The sequence below is a fragment of the Orycteropus afer genome, unplaced genomic scaffold, assembly GCF_000298275.1.
Source record: "Orycteropus afer afer isolate SDZICR_OR568_19922 unplaced genomic scaffold, OryAfe1.0 scaffold00008, whole genome shotgun sequence".
Taxonomy (NCBI): Eukaryota; Metazoa; Chordata; class Mammalia; order Tubulidentata; family Orycteropodidae; genus Orycteropus; species Orycteropus afer.
The window spans coordinates 2,467,473-2,480,421 of record NW_006921595.1 but is presented as its reverse complement, the minus strand read 5'-3'; the positions used below and the strand labels follow the sequence as shown (position 1 = coordinate 2,480,421).

At 40.3% G+C, this 12,949-nt stretch overlaps 1 protein-coding gene across 1 annotated transcript in view; it reads left to right on the top strand.

The window, feature by feature from the left end:
- Positions 1–12,949, top strand: part of MINDY4 (MINDY lysine 48 deubiquitinase 4) — a 183,861-nt gene that overhangs the window by 97,920 nt on the left and 72,992 nt on the right. The gene's annotated exons all lie outside the window — the stretch shown is intronic.

Below are 12,949 nucleotides of genomic sequence, written 5' to 3'. Positions count from 1 at the left end.
TATATTTAAATTTTTATTGTGATTTGGGTGAAATTTAATAGAGCAATTTCTTTTTCCATACAGCAGTTCACATACACTTTGTCTCTTAACATTGACTGCAATATTCCACAATGTAACAGCTCTCTTCCCACTTCCTTCTCATAGTTACTGCTTCCCTGTGTCCTTCCCTCCCATGCACTTCTGCTCCCCGAGTGGTCTCCCTGTGCATACACTTCCCTTCTGTTCTCCCATGATTGTTCTCTCCAAAGAGTGTATCTACCTCATGTAAATGTTCAGCCCATATGCCGGTATTTTATTTGGCTGGAAGCCACAAAAGTGAGTTCAGTTCCAGACCTGAATGGCAGCCAGGGCAATAGTCTTAGGGGTTTCACCAGGCTCTGTCAGACCAGGAAGTCTGGCCTCTTATTATTATTATTATTATTAAATAATTTTGAGTTTAATTCCACATTGTTCTCCCTTTCTATCCAGGATCTCCTACATAGATCTCCCTCTGAGTGGTTGACAGTGGTAGCCGTGCACCATCTAGTTCTGGTCTCATAGTCACATAGGCTGAAGATCGTGTGGTCTATCAGTTTCGGCACATTTTTTAACTGGGTTGTTTGTCTTTTTGGTGTAGAGGTGTTGAAGTTTTCTATAAATTTTAGAGAGTAGTCTCTTTTTCAATATGGTCTTGGAAATTTTTCTTTCCCAGTCTTCAGCTTCTCTTTTTACTCTTTCAGTGAAGTATTTTGATGTGCATAAGTGTTTGATTTTTAGGAGATTCCAGTTGTCTAGTTTGTCTTCTGCTGTTTTTGCATTTTCAGTTATGTTTGATAGTATATTTACGGCATGTTTTAGCACCCCTACATTTGTGCCTACTTTATATGATCTTTATAGTTTTAGGTTTTACATTTGATCTTAGATCCATCCTGAGTTAGTTTTTGAATATGGTGAGAAATACAGATCCTATTTCATTTTCCCTGCAGAAGAATATCCCATTTTGCCAGCATCATTTGTTAAAAGGCTATATCTTTCCCATTTAATGGGATTCAGCCCTTTGTCAAAGATTTGCTGTCCATAGGTGGGTGATTTACTTCTGGGTTCTCAATTCTGTTCCATTGGTCTGTGTGTCTGTTATTTTACCAATACCAGGCTGTTTTGACTACCGTGGCTGTATAGTAGATTTTAAGATTGGGGAGTATGAGGTCTCCTACTTTGGTCTTCTTCAGTAGTGGTTTGCTTTTTTGAGGTCTCTTTTCTCTCCATATAAAGTTAGTGATTATTTTTTATACCTCTCTAAAGAATGGTGATTGAATCTGGATTGGGACTGTATTATATCTGTAGATTGCTTTGGGTAATATTGACATTTTTCACAATGTTAAGTCTTCCTGTCTATGAGCATGGTATATTCTTCCATTTATGTAGGTCTCCTTTGATTTCTTGTAGTAGTGTTCTATAGTTTTCTTTGTATAAGTTTTTGTATTTCTGGTCAGATTTATTCCTAAGTACTTCATCTTTTGGGTGGCTCTTGTAAATAGTATTGTTTTCCTGATTTCCTTTTCAGAGTTCTCTTTGTAAGGGTAGAGGAATCCAACTGATTTTTGTATGTTGATCTGGTACCCTACCACTTTGCTGAATCCTTCTATTAGTTCCAGTAGTTTTCTTGTAGAGTCGCTAACATTTTCTTGTGTAGGATTTTATTCTCTGCAAATACAGATAGTTTTACTTCTTCTTTGCTAATTTGTATGCCTTTTATTTCCCTCTGTTGCTTTATGGCTCTGGCTAAGGCTTCCAATACAATATTGAATAGGAGTGGTGATAAAGGGCATCCTTGTTTGGTTTCTGTTCACAAGGGGAATGCTTTCAGTCTCTCTCCATTGAGAATAATGTTGGCCATTTGTTTCATGTATATACCTTAACTATGTTGAGGATTTTTCTTTCTATTTCTATTTTGCTGAGTGTTTTTTTTTTTTTAATCATGAATGGGTATTAGATTTTGTCAAATCCCTTTTCTGCATTGATATGATCTTGTGGTTCTTTTCCTTTGTTTTATTTATGTTGTGGATTACTTTGATTATTTTCTAATGTCGAACCATATTTGTGTACCTCATATGAATCCCACTTGGTCATGATGTATTTTTTTTTTTTTAATTCAAAGACACAGAAACATGGTTTAGAATTTTTTGAGATCTGACTGTGACCTTCAATGTGTTCAATTTTATAAATATGCCATGTGTGCTTGAAAAGAAAATACCTTACTGAACAGTTGGGTATATTAAGACCAAGCCTGTAACTGTGATGTCCAAATACTTCATATTATCATTAATATATATGTATTTTTTCTGATTGATTTATTAGTTGCTGAAAGAAGTGTTTTAAAATTTTCTACTTTGGTCATAGGTTGAACAATTTCTCCTTGTAATTCTGTTAATTTTTTGATTCTGTATTTGAGGCTTTGTTGTTAGGTGCTTAGAGGTTCATGACCGTTAAATTTTCCTTTTCTTTTATTATACCTTCGATTATGGTATAATAAATAGGTTTATCACTAATAATGCTTTTTTTCCCTGACTGTCTATTTTTGTCTGATAGTACTATTGTGACATCAGCTTTTAAATGGTAGTATACAAGTTGACAGAGAGCTCTGGTGGTGCAGTGCCTAAGGCATTTGCCTGCTAACCAGAAGGTTGGAGGTTCAAACCCAACAGCTGCTCCATGGAAGGAAGATGGGGCAATCTACTTCCGTAAAGATTCACTGCCTTGGAAACCCAATGGGGTTGTTATGAGTCAGAATTGACTTGATGACCATGAGATTGGTATTTTGGTTTTGTTTATATAAGTTGACGACATATTCTTTTCCCCCTCTGCTTTCCTGATAGCATTTTGAGTTATGTTTTAGATGTGTTTCTTGGAACAGCATTGGGCTAATTTTTAAAAAATGCAGTCTCAATGTCTGTCTTTTAATTGCCTTATTACAAGTACATATATACTTGAATTCATTTGTCTTATTATATTTTATACTTTCATTTTACTACATTTTTTCTTTATTTCTTTTTTCTTCTTTTTTGCCTTCTTATGAATTAATTAGTGTATATTTTTCTTCTCCTTTCTTGTTTGGAAATTATGCATTATGTTTTTACTGTTTTAGTGGTTACTCTTAAATTTTCCATCATAATTGACTTGCGATTTAAATTTAACCAGTCTCTCTATCCTCTCCAAAATTCAAGGATTTAAAAAGGGAGGGGAGACCAGGTTTGCTGATCCAGTAAAGCCTGGTGGAACCACTGAGACTATGGCCCCTAGCTGCCCTTCAGGCTTGGAATTGAACCCATACTTGTGGCTTCCAGGCAAACAAAAGACAGGCATAGGGGTTGAACATTTACCTCAGGTAGATACACTCCTTGGGGAGAACAATCATGGGAGAAAGAAGAGCGTTTATGCACAGGGAGACAGCTCAGGGGGCAAGGGTGCATGGGAGGATGGACATAGGGAAGAGGTGACTGTTGGGAGGAATTGGGAGGGGAGCTGTTGCATTGTGGTGAAATATGGTCAATATCATGAGACAAAGTGTATGTGAACTGCTGTATGGAAAGTGAATTTGCTCTGTAAATTTTCACCCAAATCACAAAATACAAAAAAAATTTCAAGCATTTTAGAAAACTTTAACCCTGATTACTTCCCCTTCCCAAGTTCCCTGATTATTACTGCCTAGTATTTGTTTCTCATTGCTTTTAACTACACTTAAATTATTTGTTAAGGCACTCTGGTGGTGTAGTGGTTAAGGCATTTGGCTGCTAGCCAGAAGGTTAGTGGTTCAAACCCACCAGCTGCTCCATGGAAGAAAGATGAGGTGGTCTGCTTCTGTAAAGATTTATAGCCTTTGAAACCCAATGGGGGTTGCTGTGAGTTGTAACTGACTCAAAGGCAATGAGTTTGGTTTAGGAAATTAGTTGTTATTTTTGTCACTGTTTTTATCATTAGTTCTCATTTATATTTATCTAAATGTGTACTGATTTCTTGTCATTGCTCTCATCTTATGTGATAGTTGGAGCTGTGTGTCAACTTGGCTGGACCACAATTCTGTGTGGTTTAAGCAATTGTGGTGTGGGTTGTTCCCATGATAGGATCAGATGTATATGTTTTGAGCAGCCAATCCATTGAAAGGGAGTTTCCCTAGGGGTGTGGCCTGCTTCCGGTGTATGTATGGACATCCTGGGAAAAGAGACACTCTTCTGTGGATTGGGATCCTGTTGTGCTGTCTACAACTGTCCATGAGCGAACAATCCACCATTCGGCCTGGAGATCTTGGATCTGTCATTTGTTGGAATCAATAGCCAATACACTGCCTGCCAACCTTGAGTTCCTCAGCCCCTGTAGCTGCGTGAGTCAGGAAAAGTTTCCAGATTGATGTTTGATCCAAGAACTTGGCTTGCCAGATTCTATAAGTGTGTGAGCCATTTTCCTAAGAGTAGATTTCTCTCTCTCTCTCTCTCTCTAAGCTTTACTGGTTTTGCTTCTCTAGAGAACCCAGTCTAACACATTTAGTACCAGGAGTGGTTCTAGAGAGACACAATCATAAGGATGGGCTTCCTAAATTGGTTCTATATTTGATTAATTGTAAAAGCACTGGTGATACTGCCTCTGTTAGTAAAGAGGGCCCTGCTAATCCGTGGTGTGAGGTGGCAACATTAATATGCAAAATAGCACCACCAATAGATCACGTACTTTTGAGAAGTGAGGCTCTGGGTGATCACATATTTGATACTTTTCTGCAATTTTGTCAGCATGAAGAGAAGGAAGCTGGGTGGTTGGTCTTACTTACACTAAACAAAGTGGTGAAAGAGTAAGATAAGTTCAGGGCTGCTGAGTCACAGTATAAGTGCTGCATAAAAGACCTCAATGTTTCCAGTTGTGCTCTAAAAGAAAGCCTTATTTCTTCTAGTAACAGAGCTGATATTGCCAGAAATCAAACCCAGAGTCTTATTGTAAGGGTGGCTGAATTACAATGCCAATTAAATTGCCAGCCCAGAATGGTGTCTGAAGTTAAAGTGAGGGCACTGATTGGGAAAAAAATGGGATCCTGAAACCTGGAATGGGGACATATGGTCAGATAGTCAGGAAGATCAGGATATACAGCCTGTGAATTCTGTTGAATCCTTCCCATCTGAAAAGACTAGTGTAAAACCATTACCCCCTCCACCTCTGTTTGATGGGATTAACCTAAGTGTTCCTGCTGGGTCATTGCCTGAGGCAGAGGCCATGGAAGACATTGCTGAATGTTCTCAGGAACTGTCCCAACCACCCATTGTTGCTGCTAGACCTATAACTAAAGTTAAATCCAAGTGAGCCCCCAAAGGTGAAATACAAAGTGTGACTGAGGAGGTGGTACACTACACCCAAAAAGATCTAGTTGATTTTGCTAACATTTACAGACAGAAACCTGAAGAATATGTATGGAAAAGGCTATTGAGGGTGTGGGATAATGGTGCAAGGAATGTAACATTGGATCAATCTGAGTTTATTGATTTAGGGCCAATAAGTATGGATTCTTCATTCAATGTTTCAGCTCAAGAGGTTAGGAAAGGATCTAATAGGTTATTTGGTTGGCTTACTGAAGAATGGATGATGCGGTGGCCTACCTTAAGTCAAGTTGAAGTACCAGATTTGCCTTGGTATAATGTAGAAAAATGTATCCAGAGGCTGAGGGAAATTGGCCTGTTAGAAAGGATTTGTCAGATTAGACCCCTAGAGCCAGAAATAGAGAGTCCAGAAGACATGCCTTTCATCAGTATGGTGAGGGATAAATTTGTGAAGAGAGCCCCAGCATCCTTGAAGACTGCTGTGATTGCTATTTTATGCAAGTCAGATTTGACAGTGGGAACTGCCCTAGTTGAACTAAGACACTTAACTAGGATGAGGCTGATTGGACCCTGTGGTAGTAGGGGTCAAGTGGCAGCAGTTAATGGATAAAGGCAAGGTGGGCATGGTTACCACAATGGACAGCAAAGTTGGAGCAATAATCAGAATACTCTGACTCATGTGAAATTATGGCATTGGCTACTTGGTTATGGTGTTCCTGATAGTGAAATACATGGCAAACCTACTAAGTCTTTACTTGATCTGTATAGACAGAAGAATTCCACGTCATGTGAACAACAGCCTAGATTGAATCGCCAGAATACAGAGTCATGGCCTCTCAATCAAATCCCAGACTTGAGTCAGTTTACAGACCCACAATCCTTTGAATGAAGGGGAAGATGGGTCCCTTTGAGGAAGGACCCCATTACATTGCCAAAAATTTATAATATCAACATTTCTCCCAGCCTTCCCCAAAGGGATCTGAGGCCTTTTACGAGAGTGACTGTTCACTGGGGAAAAGGAAATAATCAGAGTTTTCGGGGATTACTGGATACTGGCTCTGAGTTGACACTAATTCCAGGAGACCCAAAGCGTCATTGTGGCCTACTCGTCAGAGTAGGGGCATATGGTGGTCAAGTTATTGGTGGAGTTTTAGCTAAGGTGTGTCTCACAGTGGGTCCCCTTACCATCCTGTAGTGATTTCCCCAGTTTCAGAATGCATAATTGGAATAGATACACTGAGCAATTGGCAGAATTCCCACATTGGGTCCCTGACATGTAGAGTTAGGGCTATTATGGTAGGAAAGGCCAAGTGGAAGCCATTAGAACTGCCTCTACCTACAAAAATAGTAAACTGAAAGCAATATCGCATTCCTGGAAGAGTTGCAGAGATTACTGCCACCATCAAGGACTTGAAGGATGCAGGGATGGTGATTCCCACCACATCCCCATTTAATTCACCTATTTTGCCGGTGCAAAAAATAGATGGATCTTGGAGAATGACAGTAGATTATGATAAACTTAATCAGGTGGTGACTCCAATTGCATCTGCTGTTCCTGATGTGGATTCACTGCTTGAACAAATTAGTACAAATCCTGGTACTTGGTATACAGCTATTGATCTGGCCAATGCCTTTTTCTTGATACCAATTTCAAAGGACCATCAGAAGCAGTTTACCTTCAGCTGGCAAGGCCAACCATATACTTTCCCAGCGCTTCCTCAGGGGTATGTCAACTCCCCAGCTGTTGTTGTTGTTGTTAATGTGCCACCAAGTCAGCCCTGACTCATAATGAGCCCTCCTTGGGTTTCCGAGGTGGTATCACTACAGAAGTAGATTGCTCAACCTTCCTTCTGAGGAGTGGCTGGTGCATTTGAACAGCCACCCTTCTGGTTAGCTGTCAGGTGCCTTAGGCACTATGCTACCAGAGCTCCCCCAGTACTAAGTCATAATTTAGTCTATAGGGATCTTGATCACCTTTCTCTTCCACAAGACATCATACTGGTCCATTTTATTGATGACATTATGCTGATTGGACCTAGTAAGGAAGAAGTATCGATGACTCTAGACTTATTGGGGAGACATATGTGTGCTGTGGATTGGGATTCTGTTGTGCTGCCTACAACTCTCCGTGAGCAAACAATGCACCATTCAGCCTGGAGATCTTGGATTCATCATTCGTTGGAGTCAACAGCCAGTATACTATCTGCCAACCTTGAGCTCCTCAGCCCCTGCAGCTGTGTGAGTCGAGAAAAGTCTCCAGATTGTCCTTTGATCCAAGAACTTTGGACTTGCCAGCTTCTATAAGTGTGTGAGGCATTTTCCTAAGATAATTTTTTTTTTCTCTCTCTATATGTAGACTTTACTAGTTTTGCTTCTCTAGAGAACCCAGTGTAACACATCTTACTCTTTTTTTCTGGTTTCAATATCCTTCTTCTTGTAATAAGTTCTCTATCATCCGGTGAAGATTTGTGACAGGGCAACCTAGTTGGCCTGGATTTTATTCCATAAGGAAACATGCAGGATTTGTTGTTGTTGTTGATGTTATATGCCGTCAAGTTGGACCTGACTCAGAGCAACTCCTTTTGGGTTTCTGAGGCGGTATCACCATGGAATTTGATTGCCCAAACTTCCTTCCGAGGAATGGCTGGTGGGTTTGAACCACCAGCTTTCTGGTTAGCAGTCATTTTATTTTAGTTATTTCCATTATCTTTAGAGTCATCACCTGGCTTCAAATTCCAGTGCTATCACATATATGCTATGTGACCCTAGGGAAATTACTGAACCTCTCTGAGACTCAGTAAAATAATTACTTTATAAAATTTTATTAGTCTTTAAAATATTTTCATTTTGTCCTTACCTTTAGTCATATTTTAGCAGGGAATTTCAAAGTTGACAATCACTTTCTCTCAGAACTTTGAAGATGTTACTTAATTATCTATTGGCCTTTATTGTTATCAATGAAAAGACAGCTGTTAATGTATTTGGTGTTCATTTATAGGTAATTTAACTTTCCTCTGCAGTTTCTTTTAGGATTTTTCTCATTGCTTTTGTTATTCTGTAGCTTCAATATGACATGCTTAGGTGTGGATTTATTTTTATGTGCCAATTTGAGGCTCCTGAAGGTTTGGAAAGGAGCCCTGGTGATGCAATGGTTAAGCTCTCAGCTGCTAACCAAAAAGTTAGTGGTTTGAAATCACCAGTGGCTCTGTAGGAGAAACAGGAGATCTACTGTCATGAAGATTACAGCCTAGGAAACCCTATGGGGGCAGTTTCCACTCTGTCTTACAGGATCACTATTACTTGGAATAGACTTGACAGCACACATCACCAATAACAACATGCTTCTGTAAGGATACTGAGTGGGATGTGGAAGACGCAGACCCAGCAGTTAGTTGGGGCTCTGTAACCTTCCTGCCGTGGATTTATTAGATGCACATTTTGATATGTGTCTTTGGCTTATCTACACAATGGCATTTTGAAAAAGCATTTTGAATCACTTGATTTATCTTTTTGTCATTATTGTTCATAATAGTTTTCACACAAAAGCAAGAACATGCTTTTAAACTGACCTTTTAAACTTTCTAATGTTCACACCACAAAGGAATACATGAAAGGAACAATAAGCACATTCCCCAATTGTGAGCCTAACAAACCATCTCCTCTGGTGATGGGATCTATGGAAAATGGGCACAACATCTGAGCTGAGTGCTTGCAGCTGACGGGTGGTCTGCTGGGTTGAAGTCTCATGACTGGGAAGAAAGTCCCAGCCACACCCCACCGAGTGGGAACATCACCCTACCCTCTCATTACAGCTCATGGCCACCTGCCTGCCGAGCCAAGAGGACTACTTGGGGAGTTTGGACTTTGCCCTGTGGCACACAGGAAGCTATAGGAGTTTCTGGAGGGGAAAGAAGCATAAAGTAGAGAGAAAAGTACCAAATAGAGGATTTGGAGCAAGCAACCCGGATTTAAGTCCAGGCTCTGGCATACCTGAGTCATGTGACCTTGTGAGAGCTACTCTAGCATTCAGCACCCATTTATGGAGCACTGACTAGGTACTGGGTACCAGGATGCAGAGTAGACAAGATAATCTTGCAGTCTTTTTTCTTCCTTGGTTATAACTCTTACCATGTGTATTAGTTTCTTACTGCTGCTGTAACAAATTACCACAAATGTAGTGGTTTAAAACAATGCAAATATATCCTGCTATGGTTCTGGAGGACAAAAGCCTGAGATTTATACCACTGAGCTGATTCCCTTAGTATCAGCAGGGTTTTGGAGGCTTTAGGGGAGAATCCATTTTCTTTGCTTTTTTCAGTTTCTAGTGGCTGCTTATACTCCTTGGTTTATAATTGTTCCTCCATCTTCAAAACACAACACTGCAATCTCCTCCTTTTCAAATCCCTTTCTGCTTTTATTTTATAAGGATAGTTGTGATTACATTGGGTCCACCTGATAATCCAGGCTAATCTCCCCATCTCAAGATCCTTAATTTAATCACAATTGCCCAGTTCCTTTTGCCATGTAAGGTAACATTTGTAGGTTCCAGGAAATAGAACATGGATATTTTAGGGGACCATTTTTCAACCTAGCTCACCTAGTTATGTTGCAATTTATGTCTGTTCATTTTATATGTCTGGGTCTTCCCTGGGCAGGGAGATAGGCCTTGTAGATAGCTATCACATGTCTTCTGGGTGTTATGGGTTGAATTGTGTCTCCCCTAAAATATATGTTGGAATTCTTATCTTTATACCTATGGATGTGATCCTGTTTAGAAACAGCACTTTCATTATGTTAATGAGGCCATAATCGGTGTAGGGTTCAGCCCACATCTAATCACTTCTGAATTATGAAAAGAGCAAATTAGATAAGAGGAGCAAGCACAAACAGGGGAAGATAGATGTCACGTGAAGATGCCCAAGGAACTGAGGAACACAGGGACTATAGAGTTGAAAGAGACAAGGTTCTTCTCTTAGAGCCGACACAGACCGAGTCTGCCCTTAGAGCTGGTGCCCTAATTTCAAACTTCAAGTGTCCTGATCTGTGAGAAAATAAATGTCTGTTCTTTAAAGCTGCCCACTTGTGTTATTTCGTTCCAGCAGCACTGTATAACTAAGACATTGGAGAGTGAGTGAGTGAGTGAAGAAATGAATGAATGTGTGCTTTGGTGTTGAGGAAGAAAAAGCCGTTCAGTTGGGCTATGAAGGATTATGAGTTTGCCAAATGGTATTTTAAAAACAAACAAACAAACAGAAAAACAAACAAACTCACTGCCACCGAGTCAATTCCGACTCATAGTCACCCCCATCAGGGTTCTGAGGCTGTAAATTCTTATGGAAGTAGATCGCCCTGTCATCCTTCCACAGAAGCAGCTGGTGGGTTTGAACCACCAACCTTCTGGTTAGCAGTCAAATACCTTAGGCACTGCACCACCAGAGCTCCATAATGGTAATCTAGACAGAGTGAATAGTTTATGAAAAAGTACAGAAGAAAAGGCTCAGATATTCCACATGCAGGAAATGCAGGTGGAATGTGAGGACTCGGGGGGAGACAGAATTGGGGCAGTAGGTGGCCAGGGCACAAAAAGCTCTGTAGGGTACCCTAATGGTCCTGGATTTTATTCCCTAAGGAAGACATATATGTGGTGGGTACTCCCATTATCTTTAGAGTCATTGCATGAGTTTAAATTCCAGTGCTGCCACACATGCTGTGTGACCTAGAGAATATTACCAAACCTCTCTGAGACTCAGTGAAATAACTATTTCATAAGACTATTCTGAGAAGCAGATGACAGTTAATGCTTGTAAAGCACCTAGCAAGTACCTGGAACATACCAGAGAGTCAGAAAGTGTTTGATATAGTTATTCCTGTTATTTTCATAAATATTATTCTTGTTATTGCTGCTGCTGCTTCCGACGAGGAATCTTTAAGGAATTTCAGGTGGACAGTGGCATGGTCAGATTTGCCTTTTAACTTTGACAGCCATGTGAAGAAATGGGGTGTAGAGGATGTCACAGTGGAGGCCTCAAATCAGTTAGGAAGCTATTCAAATAATCTAGGTGAGCGGTGGAGACAGTGATGGTTTAGTGGTAGAAGTCATCCAAGAGATGTAGGTTTGATCCCTAGCCAATGTAACCTCAAGCTTGGCCACCACCTATCTGTCAATGGAGGCTTGTGTGCTGTTATGACATTGAGCAGGTTTCAGTGGAGCTTCCAGTCTAGGCTGAACCAGGAAGAAAGGCCTGGCAATCTACTTCTGGAAAATCAGCCAATGAAAACCTTATGGGTCATGATGGTCAATCCCCAACTGATGACACAGATCCCAAGAACATTTAGTTCCACTGACCATGGAGTTGCCATGTGTTAGGGATTGACTCCAGACCAGCTAACAACAAGGAAGAGTGAAGAGGTAGAGAGCAGAGATACAGAACTTGGTACGTAGGTCAAGAGAGATGCTATAGGAAATGAGGTGTTTGCGAGGTATCTTTGTTCCTTCTGTTCCCTGCTTGAAATGGCTCAGAGGGAGAATTTAGAGGCTGTCTCATGTGAATGCCTTGGTCCTTGCTTTCTAGACAGGTGTAGCAAGAGGAAGAACTTTGCCTGAGTCTTCAGAAGAAACAATGACAGAAGAGTAGACAGAGGTAGCACTCAGATCCTCAGCCAGTGCTGCACAGAGGGTGGGAGGTGGGAGAGGTAGCCTGGAGGAGACTTCTTATGAGAGTGGTTTTTCATCATGGGATGGGCCTCTGAGCTGGCCTCCTCACTGATTCCCTGGTACACCCTTCTTCGGCCTTTCCTTACCCTAACTTTTCATTCTAGCTCATTCTCCCATCATGCCTACAAGAACTCCTGTAGAATCCCAGCACAATAGGGGCATAGTTTGGCTTCAAGTTGAACAAAGTGAACTTGACTGAGTAGGGAGGACAAAGGGATATTAGGGCTGCCTGGAACGGACAGACAGAGCACCATGTTCCAGCACCAGGGAAAGAAATCCAGAGTCCAAAAAAGTTCATGTTCAAGGATTTGGTACAGTGTGTCCTACGTGGTCTTCCACTCACAACCCTTCATACATCTTCAAGAGGAAGCCAATTCAATAGCATGTACTATATCAAAATTCTAATTGTTACTTCAATCATATCTTACCCTGCAAGGATGTTGGAGGAAAATATATTTCAATGCCATGTTCAAAAGGGCTGTCATTTTTTTTTTTTTTAAATCATAAGTGGGTTTTCATAGAGTGATGTAATATTGTTTTTAATACATTCTTTTTAAAAAGTCATTTTACTTTAGTTCAGATTCATGCATGCTGGAAGGAAAAAAATCTAAAGGAAGCTAAAATACAGGTAGAACACTTTAAGAAAGTTCTGCATGTGTATATCTGACTTAAAAAATAAGAATTACAGCGCAGTTTTTCAGGCAACAGAAGGATACAAGACAGGTTCTTTGAAATACCTTAGTGGGTTTCAGAGGTTGCTTATAAATGGCTGCTGATAGCTTAATAGAAAGCTGGGAGAAGGAAAAGAGCAACAAAGCAATAGAGGTGAGATTTAAAAATATCTGTGCAATAATTACAAGAACTGGATATATTTGTGTGTGTGCATGTGTGTGTTTCC